This window comes from Bubalus bubalis, chromosome 2, assembly GCF_019923935.1.
Source record: "Bubalus bubalis isolate 160015118507 breed Murrah chromosome 2, NDDB_SH_1, whole genome shotgun sequence".
NCBI classification, from domain to species: Eukaryota; Metazoa; Chordata; class Mammalia; order Artiodactyla; family Bovidae; genus Bubalus; species Bubalus bubalis.
In genome coordinates this window covers 104,184,695-104,197,445 of record NC_059158.1, presented here as the reverse complement: position 1 = coordinate 104,197,445, position 12,751 = coordinate 104,184,695, and the positions used below count along the sequence as shown (strand labels likewise).

At 37.2% G+C, this 12,751-nt stretch overlaps 1 long non-coding RNA gene across 1 annotated transcript in view; it reads left to right on the top strand.

The window, feature by feature from the left end:
- Window positions 1-240: 240 nt before the first annotated feature.
- The window catches only part of LOC112582252, a 156,401-nt gene continuing 143,890 nt past the window's right edge, over window positions 241-12,751 (top strand). Inside the window, exon 1 of the long non-coding RNA XR_006548204.1 lies at window positions 241-359. This is a non-coding gene — a long non-coding RNA (uncharacterized LOC112582252). The remainder of the gene's footprint in view (window positions 360-12,751) is intronic.

Genomic DNA, 12,751 nt, shown 5'->3' with positions numbered 1-12,751 from the left:
GATGTGCTCTGAATTTCTAGTTCCAGATTTAAGATGGTCAACTGAAATTCTGTTGACTCCCTCTTTGTAAACCAGGCATAGTGTTTTATTCCTGCAGAGGAGGCTGTGACCATCAATTAGGTATTTGTTGTAAAGGGCTTTGATAGCTTGAAAGAATGACCTTTCATAAAACAGGATACATTGTATTTATCCTTACAGTATTTTCTTGATTCTAATTATAACTCTTTTTTGTCCAACCATAGAAAGAGAATGGAAAAGGGAAAATGTGAGCACAGAGAAATTGGCACTGATTTCCATCACAAAAAGAGACTCTACAAAGCTCTGGAGGAAAGTTATACCACCGCATAGGCTGATGTTGGGTGAGTCTCCTGTTAAATTTAAATATTGCCTTGAAGTAAGACAGCAGGGACTATTTCAGAGCACCTACTTCAGACTAAAAAAAAAAAAAAAATCAATAGTTGGTATGTGTTATTTTATATTTGTAAACTTAAAAATTCATAGGGTGTGACAATTAGAGGAGGCTTTATAGAGCTACTTTAACCTAATCTTTTCATAGATAAGGAAATAGAGATTCAAAAAGTGTTTATAAACTTTCCCTAAACTCACAGTGAACTGTTCACCTGATCTCAGTTCCATGGTTTTTAATTTACCTGTGCCTGGGTTGTAGGATACTATAAGCATTATTTTCTTTCTTTCTTTTTTTTACAGTTAAATAAAAAGTTTAATAGGGTAAACACTATACTAGACACTGTAAAAGAACATTTTAGGAATTAAATAATCTTAAAAATATTACATTTCCCCTCTTCATCTGATGGTCTTATATGTGAATGCTCTTTATTTATTTTTTTTCATTAAAAAAAATTATTGGACTATAGTTGGTATACAATTTTGTGTTATTTTCTGCTGTACAGCAAACCAAATCAGTTATACATGTACACATGCCCACTCTTTTTTAGGTTCTTCTCCCATATAGGTCATCATTGTAATTAGCCTCCAATTAAAATATAAGCATTATTTTAAAAAAACTTCATAATATCAAGAGAAATCCAAGTAAACCAAACTGAGACTCTGCAGTCTATTTCACCGTGGCCTGTGAACATGACTTGTTTGATCAAAGCTTCTCCAAGTGAATTTCGTTCTGTGTTATCAGTTCCTTGGGACCCTGTCTCTGTTAGTGTTCTGGGGTTTCAAAATGAACTTGGTTAACTTAAAAACAAATAAAGAAAATAAATAGATATGTAAATAAGGTAAGGATGTTATTGGAAAGGTATGATGTAGCCCATAGGAGAAAAGAAGAGGCTGAAGAACTATGGTTCAGAAAGCTCTAGACCAGCATAGCTGCAGATTTCTAGTAGCAGCACCTCATGGAGAGTCTGCTTACTCCCCAGGCATAGGCAGAGAAGCTTCCAGTTGTCCTACATCTTGTCATGCCAAGAAAACTTCATATCTCAGGGCCAGAGGATCTGCCTAGACTAGCTTGGGTAAAGAGCCTGCATCGTGTCTGGGCATGCTGTGGTGGGGTAGGGACTAGTGAGACATTCTGATGGAAAGATTAGTAAGACCAAATGCATAGGCAAAGGAAAGCTCCTAAAGGGGAAAAAAAGAAAATGAACTGTTGTTACCAAAAGAGGGAGGCATGGGTTCAGGGCCACAGAAACATGCATATGTCCTGGAATCCATTTCATTACCATAGATAGGAAAGAATGCTCTGTGTACAAATTTTTACTTTGTAAAATGATAAAAATATTTCAGATGTTGTTGTTCAGGCTTAGTTGATACTTTTCATTTGTTCATTTCTCTGATTCCAATTATATTTAGACTGGTATCCCATTCAAGTCAACTAGAGAAAATATAATTATAGTAAGAGTTTTATTCAGCTTGGTTATAAGTATTCACTTGTTCAATTCATTTATTCAATGTATATTTATAACAGACTTTGAAAATATAAGATTTAATTTCTGTTGCTGAGTTGGCAAGAGGGAGAAGCAGAGATTTTCTTTTTATTAAAATAAATTGCATAACAGACTGAACTAGTGGCTTTTAAGTAGTGCTCTACAGTGGCTCTGAGTCTCTGGTGGCCTTTGTCTGGTGGTGGGTAGAGAGCCAACTGTTTGGGCTTCAGTTCCTCAATGCCTTCACCTCTCCCCATCTGCTGTTCCCTATTTCTCACCCAGTCCTCTCCACTTACTTCAACCAGAAGAGTTTCAATGTTTGTTGGCTATCTGAGCAAGATTTCTTTTAATGAAAAAAATGTTTGAAAATTACTAAACTATGTTACCATATTAATTGTTAGCATAGTTATTAGATTTATTAAACAAGTAACTTCCTAGTCCTATCTAGGTATGGAAAGCTCATCCTCATAAATAAAAAGCAAGCAAAACATTTTTAACCTATCTGTGAATGAGGCTTTATACTATACCCTTTGAAGGAATAATAAAATTAAAAAAGCCAGCTTATTAGCTTAATTTAGTTGGGAAGACTAGGCAAACATAAAATAATGAAAGTTCAACAGAAATGTTTCAGCAGATAGGTTCAATAATCATAAACTGGATCACATCATCTCCATCCAGAGGGAATTACAAGGGAGAGAAGGACTTCTCGATGATGTCATATTCTGTTCAGGTTTAAAGTTTTTTGAGTCTAAAGGATTTAAAATGTATCAGAATATACTTTTGTTATGGATTATTTCTGCATGTCCAGGTTATCTAAATTCCTAAATATCATTTGGATTTTGGGACAAATATAAAAACAATATTTAAACTAATCTCATATTCTCTTTCTTTGGTCTGAGTTTTCTAGGTCTGAAAAGCAAAATCACAGTTTTATTTTGTATATGGAGGTGAAATGTTTTTATTTGGACTGTTAATAAGAAACAATGTTAAATTAACAAAATTTCATAGAAAATTAGAGTTCTTGTAGCTACTGATTTTACTGAGTTTGATCTCTGTCTCTGACGCCGGGTGAAGTCTGACTCTGTGGTTTTCCATTATGTCTGTGTTTAAAAGCTTTGTTCTGTCCATCCTTCATTTAATATATTCCTAAAGCCATTTTCCAGTGAAATCCCACCCAGTGAATTGACTCACATCAGAAGAATTCCAGAAATAAGAACAATCATGCCCTTTCTGTCCTTGATGTAATGGTGTTTTTCAGCATACTTTAATAGTCATGAGCCATATTTTGGCAGGCAACTGAAATAACCCTAGTTATCTGATTGCATTACTGACCACTACCTTCCAAGGGGCACCTCAGGGGAAGAGACCTTATTTTAGGAACATTCTTTATTTTTTAACTTGAGGATGTTATCTGTTAACAAAATACTAGATTAAAAGTCATGAGAACTTTTTTTAGAGTATATCTAAGGAATACAACAACACATATTTAACACACCAAGTTCTAAACATATGGATCCCTTAAAACAGACTGGTATAAACATTTTGATAACTCCTGGAGCTTGTCCTTTTAAGATAGTTTTAAATCGTGGGATTATTAAAATGTTTACCATCTAAAGTGGCAGCATTGTCTTTAAGATTTAAGTTTATAATTTTACACCTTACTTTTATGTGAATATTTTTTCTAGAAATTATTCTTTCCTAAAAATTGAGCTAAAATTCTTAATTTTGTTTTCTTTGTTTCATACTACATATAGTTTGGTAACGCTCTCATTTTCTTTATTTTGCATATTTTGGGGTTCTCTCTAGGAGCTCTTTTTTAAATCTAGAATTTCCTTCTAGGCAATATGAAACAGTGACTATCTTAGGTTTTAAGGCAGCTCTGTACAGTCGGCTTAGTTTTTCTTCTCAGGTAAAAACCGTCTTTCTCTTGATCTGGCAGTTTGATAAGCTTCACATTTGGTTGGGCCTGAGGTGGGTTTGTACAGAAGCAGACTATTTTAGTTAAAATAATCAGTGTACCCTGTTCTACCTGGCTGTCTGGGAGAAGTGCCAAGAGAATTCCCAGTATTTCGTTCAGAGGCAGAATCTATGGAACTGCCAGGTGTTCTGAAGGCCAATTTGTGCCATGTTTCCAGTGCTTTCTTCATTTATCAGGAAATCAACTCTAGCCTTCTGACTTCATATTTTGCACTAGTTTTACTTTAAAAAGTATCTTTTCTAGAAGGATTTTTTCCTCAAGGGAAAGAAGCCTTTATATTATACTGGTGGTTTAATTACAATTGATTAAAACTGTAAATATCCTCACTTTTTTTGTCAGAATCTAAGCCAAAGTCACGTATATATTTTATTAGCAATAAGAAAATGAAATATTTGTCTTAGAGGGAGGCAGTGAGGATCTGACCAAGAATTAAAAAATAGTAATCATCTGAATAATAATTGCCATCAAGAATGCTAAATTACCTGAAAATAATCCTTTGTCTCAACCAAAAGTAAACTATAAGCTTATTCATGGTGGATCATATTCAACTGTTTTGAATGGAGCCTGAGTGTAGAAAATTCTGAGTCAAATCTCACACTGTCCCTGTCATGCCCTAAGATACTGAAATAGTTATTTCATCTTTTAAAAACTTCAGTTTCTTCATCTATAACATATTATAATGATATGTACTTCATAGATTAAAGTGCTCAGCACAATACCTGATTTAAATCAGAGTTCATTAAATGCCAGCTCTTACTATGACGACATTCAATTTATTTTACATTATCATCTAAATGTACTTCACTGTCACAAAATCCTCTGTCATAATAATGTTCTGTCTATCAACATCAGTTACGAACATGGTGGTAAGTGCAAACTGAATGTTTTGATATATTATAAGTTACCTATAAAATCACTTCTAATTCCACAATCAGAAGTTTCTATGATCCAAATGTTTGTGTTGCCTCTCAATTTGTGTTAAAATTTTAAGGCCCAGGGTGAGGGTTTCAAGGAGGTGGGGCCTTTGGGAGGTGATTAGATCACGAGAGTGGAACTCACAGGAATGGGATTAGTGCTCTCATAAAAAAGGCCCGTGGAGCTCATCAGTCCCTTCTGCTCTGGGACTATACAAAGAGAAGTCTGGTTTCCGCAGTGTAGTGGTTATCACATTCTCCTCACAAAGAGAAGTCTGTGACCTGGAAGAGGTCCTTCAACCTCCCATCATGTCGCCCTGATCTGAGACTTCTAGCCTCCAGAACTCAGTTGTTTATAAGCCAACTAGTCTATGACATTTTTGTGGCAGCAGCTCAAATGCACTAAGACAGAAGTATCACCATTAACATACTTGCAAATTTCATTTCCATTTTTTTTCTGGCTATATTATGTGTTTATTTTATGAAAAGTGGGCCTTATAGTGTGTACCAGCTTTTAGTTTTCAGTGTTGTGTTGTGTGAATGGTTTCTATAGAGAATCTTCAAAGATCAAAATTTAAAGTGACTATATAGTATGGCAACCCACTCCAGTACTCTTACCTGGAATACCCCATGGATGGAGGAGCCTGGTAGGCTACAGTCTGTGGGGTTGCAAAGAGTTGGAGACAACTGAGTGACTTCACTTTCTTGCTGCACTCAATATGCCAGCAAATTTGGAAAACTCAGCAGTGGCCACAGGACTGCAAAAGGTCAGTTTTCATTCCAATCCCAAAGAAAGGCAATGCCAAAGAATGCTCAAACTACCGCACAATTGCACTCATCTCACACGCTAGTCAAGTAATGCTCAAAATTCTCCAAGCCAGGCTTCAGCAATATGTGAACCGTGAACTTCCTGATGTTCAAGCTGGTTTTAGAAAAGGCAGAGGAACCAGAGATCAAATTGCCAACATCCGCTGGATCATGGAAAAAGCAAGAGAGTTCCAGAAAAACATCTATTTCTACTTTATTGACTATGCCAAAGCCTTTGACTGTGTGGATCACAATAAACTGTGGAAAATTCTGAAAGAGATGGGAATACCAGACCACCTGACCTGCCTCTTGAGAAATCTGTATGCAGGTCAGGAAGCAACAGTTAGAACTGGACATGGAACAACAGACTGGTTCCAAATAGGAAAAGGAGTACGTCAAGGCTGTATATTGTCACCCTGTTTATTTAACTTCTATGCAGAGTACATCATGAGAAACGCTGGACTGGAAGAAACACAAGCTGGAATCAAGATAGCCGGGAGACATATCAATAAGCTCAGATATGCAGATGACACCACCCTTATGGCAGAAAGTAAAGAGGAGCTAAAAACCCTCTTGATGAAAGTGAAAGTGGAGAGTGAAAAAGTTGGCTTAAAGCTCAACATTCAGAAAACGAAGATCATGGCATCTGGTCCCACCACTTCATGGGAAATAGATGGGGAAACAGTGGAAACAGTGTCAGACTTTACTTTTTTGGGCTCCAAAATCACTACAGATGGTGACTGCAGCCATGAAATTAAAAGACACTTACTCCTTGGAAGGAAAGTTATGACCAACCTAGATAGCATATTAAAAAGCAGAGACATTACTTTGTCAACAAAGTTTTGTCTAGTTAAGGCAATGGTTTTTCCTGTGGTCATGTATGGATGTGAGAGTTGGACTGTGAAGAAGGCTGAGCACCGAAGAACTGATGCTTTTGAACTGTGGTGTTGGAGAAGACTCTTGAGAGTCCCTTGGACTGCAAGGAGATCCAACCAGTCCATTCTGAAGGAGATCAGCCCTGAGATTTCTTTGGAAGGAATGATGCTGAAGCTGAAACTCCAGTACTTTGGCCACCTCATGCGAAGAGTTGACTCATTGGAAAAGACTGTGATGCTGGGAGGGATTGTGGGCAGGAGGAGAAGGGGACGACAGAGGATGAGATGGCTGGATGGTATCACTGACTCGATGGACATGAGTCTGAGTGAACTCCGGAAGTTGGTGATGGACAGGGAGGCCTGGAGTGCTGCGGTTCATGGGGTCGCAAAGAGTTGGACACGACTGAGTGACTGATCTGATCTTATCTGATCTGATTATACTATACAGGATAATAAGAATGTAACTTATTTAAATATTCCCCCATGGTTGAATATTTAGGTTGTTTGCAGTTTTTAATTCATTATAAGTAACATTTCCATAAATATCCTTTTACCTATATATTCAAAAGTATAATAAATGCATTCAAATATATGAATATTTTAAAGGAATTTCATAAATTATAAATGCTTTCCTGAAAATTTGTAGCAATTTACCTGCCTGTCAGTATTGCCTCATAGATTTGTGATCCCCAAATCAAGAGTTCTTTTTTCATTTTGACTTGTTACTCCTACATAATAAATAGTCAATTCTCACTAATTTTCCTCATAGTTAACACACATACATAATCTGTCTTAGCTTATTATGACATTTAACTACATATTTTGAATCACATTAAAGTTTCAGTAGTTATAATTCATTTCTGAAGGACTTTTAAGTGGCAACAGAAAAAGAAAGGGATTAAAGAGAATTATACTGTTGGACATAAGAACTATATGGATTTAAAAATGGCTAATCATTGCAAAGAATAGAGAAGCCAGGCTAAAGTTATTTGTATTTTCTGCCCTCATTTCAAAGGTGAAAGACAACCAGAAGGAGAGACTGGATCATTGGTATTTATCCAACTACTTGATCCTTCATGTGGGTTATATCTTCTCTGCATCATTATTCACAATTATCTTTTCAGCCAAAGAATGTTTACTGGATGTCAGGTTTAATGCACATGTGGCCAGTGGAATTTATGTGAGAGGCGCACATTACACATGTGGCCTGAGTCTAGGGTTCATTCACTCATTCTTTAAATATTTATTGAGGACCAACTGGGTGCTGGGCCCCATTCTAAGCACATCAGTTAGAATAGATGAAAACCCTTACCCTCTGGGAACTTGTATTTTGGTAGGGAAAGACAATAATATTCAATAACACAAGAAATCCATTTTATAACACATTTGGAAGTAATTAGTGCAACAGAAAAAAAAGGCAGCAAAGGGGAAAAGCTGGGATGGCAATGGAGGTTTTTTTAATGGGTAGTTAGGAAAGGCTTCCCTGACAAGATGACTTTTGAGCCAAACTTGAAGGGGGTGTAGATGCCTGGGGCAAATATTTTCCAGTGTGTCTGCCCCTGGGAATTCAGGCATGTCTGGTCTGTTGGGAGACTGGCTCCACAGAAGTCTTTGTGAAGAGAGTTCAAGAAATCTGAGAGAGAACAGAACAGAGCTTAAGTGAAGAACTCTCTATTCATCCATCAATGAGCAACTGAAGATGAGAAGAACAACTGTACATGGTGGTTCATGTTGAAATCTGGTCTGGATGTGTCTTGAAAGAACTTTGCCGCCCAAGCAATGTTGAGTTAGCATGGAGTACGACACAATAGGAGAGGCCCTGCCTCCTCTTCTCCATGGACAGAGCAGAAAGGATTATGCTGCTTAGTGGGCAAGGTGAGAAGCAGCAGTGGCCATCATGCTATCAGACCCCCTCAGGGAACTTGGCCCCTAGTACCTGTTCTGTGAATATTAGTGGGGCTTGTTGTGTCTCTTGGGCTAAAGATCACCACTAGTAAAGAACTATGGTTCTTCTCCAAGAGAGTTGGTAGAGCTAAATGGTTGGGGTGTCAAGAATCTTAAATTAGAGACAGAGCATGGCTGAAACATGATAGATCTTGAAGGAATAGAGCACATGGGAGACATCCCTTGGGGATTCCCAGAAATAACATGTGTGTTCCTGTGGTGTTGGTACTTTATAGGAGGTCTGTCAGAGTAGATTATTTATGCAATTTATTTTAATCTAATTGTCTGTACAGGCAAACATCAGATAATTTCTTGGCATTGTTTCAGTACTGAACTAAAGTTTTGGCATAAATAATTTCTATTAATTTTTTCACTCTTTAGCCCAATAATACTGAAGACCAGCTCATCAAGCAAGCAACAGGAAAGATAAACTGTAAAAGCCAGTACTAATTTCTAGCAGAGAAGTGTGACCAATACCACCAATCTGAATTTAGCAAATTTACCCAGAAAAACTGAGTGTGAATTACCACAATTCTTACATACTGTTATTTTTACCTGGTCATTTCAAGGTGAGGTCAGCATCAGAGACTTAGGTCTGAGATGAAGGATTTTATTATTCACAGCTTAGCAAAGCATAAGTATCAGCATATTTGGTGCCCTAAAGCCCCCATTCTTACTGAGTGACCTAAGAGAGCCAGGTGATAGTTGCTTACTTAGTTAAATTGTAACAGGACAGAAATCTTTAAGGAGTTGTTAGGGATCCTGAGCACTTAGGGAACCTGAAAGTTTCACACTGGGCAACCAGCTTGCTGGCCCACTGCTCAAAGAGGGATGATATTGTTTCTAGCTCCCTTGTTCACTGTACAAATATCCTTGCACAGATAGTCTGAAACAAAAGAAGTCAGCGCTTCTGCTGACTAAAAGAAATGCATAAAATGAGACCTATGGAAAACTGTCTCCAACAACATTCACCATTGGTTTTAAGGAAATAACCCAAGAAGTGAACAACAAACCTAACACCTACTTTTTGAGATTATGTCTTGCCTAGAAGAAACTCTGCCACAAGTAATAAATTCGCAAACTGCCATGACCTTTGGACTGCTAGCCACATCTTCTGGAGCAGTGTGGCCTTTTCTTTTGTGCTGTTAAGGGAAAGCACCCGTGGAACCTGTGGACTGTGTCTCCAGTGTTCTGCCACTGTTACTGTATGTGAATACCTTGTCAAGAGTGTTCCCTTGCTTGTTATTTTCTTTCATATATTTCATCTCCTGTTCTGCAGGACCGATTGTACTTGGTCACAAATGGGTAGGTCTAGCCATTTGGTTACCTAATGTCCTGGGGTAGAATCTGAGATGAGGAAGAGATTGTTGGAAAGGAAGTCTGACACAGTGGCCAAATCATAAACCGTAACTTAACTCCATTAAGTCCTATTTTCTTATTGAATAGGCAATGAAATTGTATTACCTGTCTCTACAATGGAAAGGAAAATCAATATGTGCTGTTTCTCCATATAATAAATGTCCTTCTCTCTCCTCCCTGCTTTTGCCACCCACAACATTTTATATTAGCATGAAAAGAAACATTGCAAAGTATGGGATGGGCCTGGATCTTCAGAAGGTGATTTCTCATGCCAGTTAGTGAATATAGTTTTTAAAACAGCATTTGTCATTATGGCTAAAAAGAGTATATAATCAGGATAGAGTAAAGCAGCAAAAAAAGAACAAAAATTCTTCTACTACCTCCTAAGATTTCTGAGAATTGCAATCAAGTGTATATTGTATAATATAAAAAGTGCTAGGCTTGGAATTCACTTAATCTTGAAAATTAGCTTTGTGATCTTGATTAAGATCAGTTAACATTATCTGACTCTCATATATTGAGTTTTCAAATGGGGAGAATAATCTTTGTTCTGTTCTCCTCACAGATTCATAGTGTTTATTAAAATCAACAAATATATATTCTATATAGTATTATGTACTATATGAAAGTGCTTTGGTAATCAATCCTTATATAATTATAAAATAGTATGGCAATATTTAAAGTAAAGTAGAATTTTTTTCATAATATTGACATTGAGGAACAGGATTAATATTTCCTTAAGTTTCAGTTTTTTGCAACACAGGGGCCATAATACAACTGATAAAAAAACAAAATCTCTGCAAGAATCAGTGAATTTCTAAAATTAATCAAGGCAATCTAAGCAACAACTTTCTAACATTGTTCTCACTTTTCAGTAACACATTTTTCTTAGTTTCACAATCCCCAAATATAACTAAGTGGTAACCAAATAGTTTATTCAAATTTCCTGGAGTGTCCTCTACACTCTTCATCTCAACCTTCTGTGATATCACTCTCTCAATTTACGACTCTAATAACATAATGTCACATCATAATCCTAATGTTTTCTGTTTTTGACAATTGGGAAGTTTTAATAGGAACCAAAAACATACTTGGGGTAAGTAGTAGAAAAGAATTTTGTCTTTACATGTGATTGGAGCAATTCATGGAAACAGACCTACAAAGAAACCTACAATCTGCTTTTGTTATAAATTTCAATTGCTTCCCAAGCGGTGCTAATGGTAAAGAATCCGCCTGCCAATGCAGGAGATGCAAGAGATGTGGGTTCAATCCCTAGGTCAGGAAGATCCCCTGGAGTCGAAAATAGCAACCCACTCCAGTATTCTTGCCTGGAAAATTCCATGGGCAGAGGAGCCTGGAGGACTACAGTCTATGGGGTTGCAGAGAGTCAGACACAAGCACTGAGCATACATACATGAATATCAGAATAAACGTGGGTCCACAATGATTCCAGAGATTTTAGCCACCAATTCTGGGAACTGATTCACTTACCACTACTCATTCACCACTAACTTCTGTAAGTTCTCATCTTGAAACTAGTCATAGTTGAGACAGAAATATTTCTAGGATCAAAACTGAAAGCAGGTAGATGCTGTGGTTGTGTAGCTAAGAATATCAAATTTTTCTGAACTGGATACATGCTGAGGTTACTGAGATTTGGTTCATTGAACAACTGGGTGACTATACATATACATATATATGTATAGAACATATCATAGTTCAGACATGACTGCACACTTGGGATTTCTTTTAGCAACTGAAAAGGTGTTATGTATGATATATGTATGTGTATATATGTGTTTGTGTTTGTAGGAGAGCTACTCAGCATGGTTAATATAAGACTCAGGTGTCAGTTCTTTCCTTGAATACCAAGAACCAGTGGTCTCACTGGAATGGTATTAGGCAAATTGGTGTCAACAAAAGAGAATGATATAGAAGGTACACGAAAGCTAAGTGGAGGATTAGGTTGAATCCTATTTCCTGGATAAACTTATGTTAGTCAAAAGCATTCTGACATATCTGCTTGCTAGTACCCAACTTGGACAGATCTGAATCATTCTTTTAAACATTATTTAATGTCAAGACTTAGTATTCTTGAGGTCACCAACTTTCTTGAACAATGGAAACTCATGGTGGTGTATGAGAATGATGTAAATTGGTGGTTCTTAAATTCTACCATGCATCAGAGTCATCTGGAGAATCTTTAAAGGGCAAGTTCCAAGATTTTCTGTTCAGGACTTCAGGGGCAGAGCCTGAGAATTTGCAATTTTAACAAATTCCCAGGTAATGTAACTATTGTTGGCTGGGGTGAACACACTGCGTGATCCACTGGAGCCACCCTATTTCCATGCATGTGCTTTATAATTGTCCAATCAAATGATGTATTCAAATCACCATGTATGAGTTTCCTCCTCACCACCCTCCACCTCCAGAATAATGAATGGGTGTGCCGTGAAGTAAAGCTCTTGTCAGTGATCAGTGGAGAATCATGGAAATTAAGTCCATGCCCAGAGGAGCTACTCTTTATTAGAGGAATTAGCTGGCTTATTTTAAAACAAGCCACATTCTACGGCCTGTGATAGAGACTGTGAACCACAACATCCTTTAATGACAAAAATGATAATAACTCACCAGCTTATCTTCACTTTTAAGTATATTGTATGACATGAGATGGACTCAGAAAAGGAATTAAGAAGCATCAGAAGGGAAGGCCCTGAGGGGAAGGCCACACAACTGGAGCATATTGCTTCTTTTTCTGCAATACACCCTAGAAGTTTTCATTCAATCATTTACTTATCCACCTACATATCAAGCAGTTATTGGGTGCTTGCCACATACCAGGAATTGACCCAGATGCAGGGATTACAATTGGTGAAATATAGACATAGTTTCTGCTTTTGTGGGGCTAACATCTTAGTGTGGGTGGGAGGAAGTTGAAGAGAGAGAGTGAAAGAGACAGAGAGGGTGAAAGAGAGGAGAGGG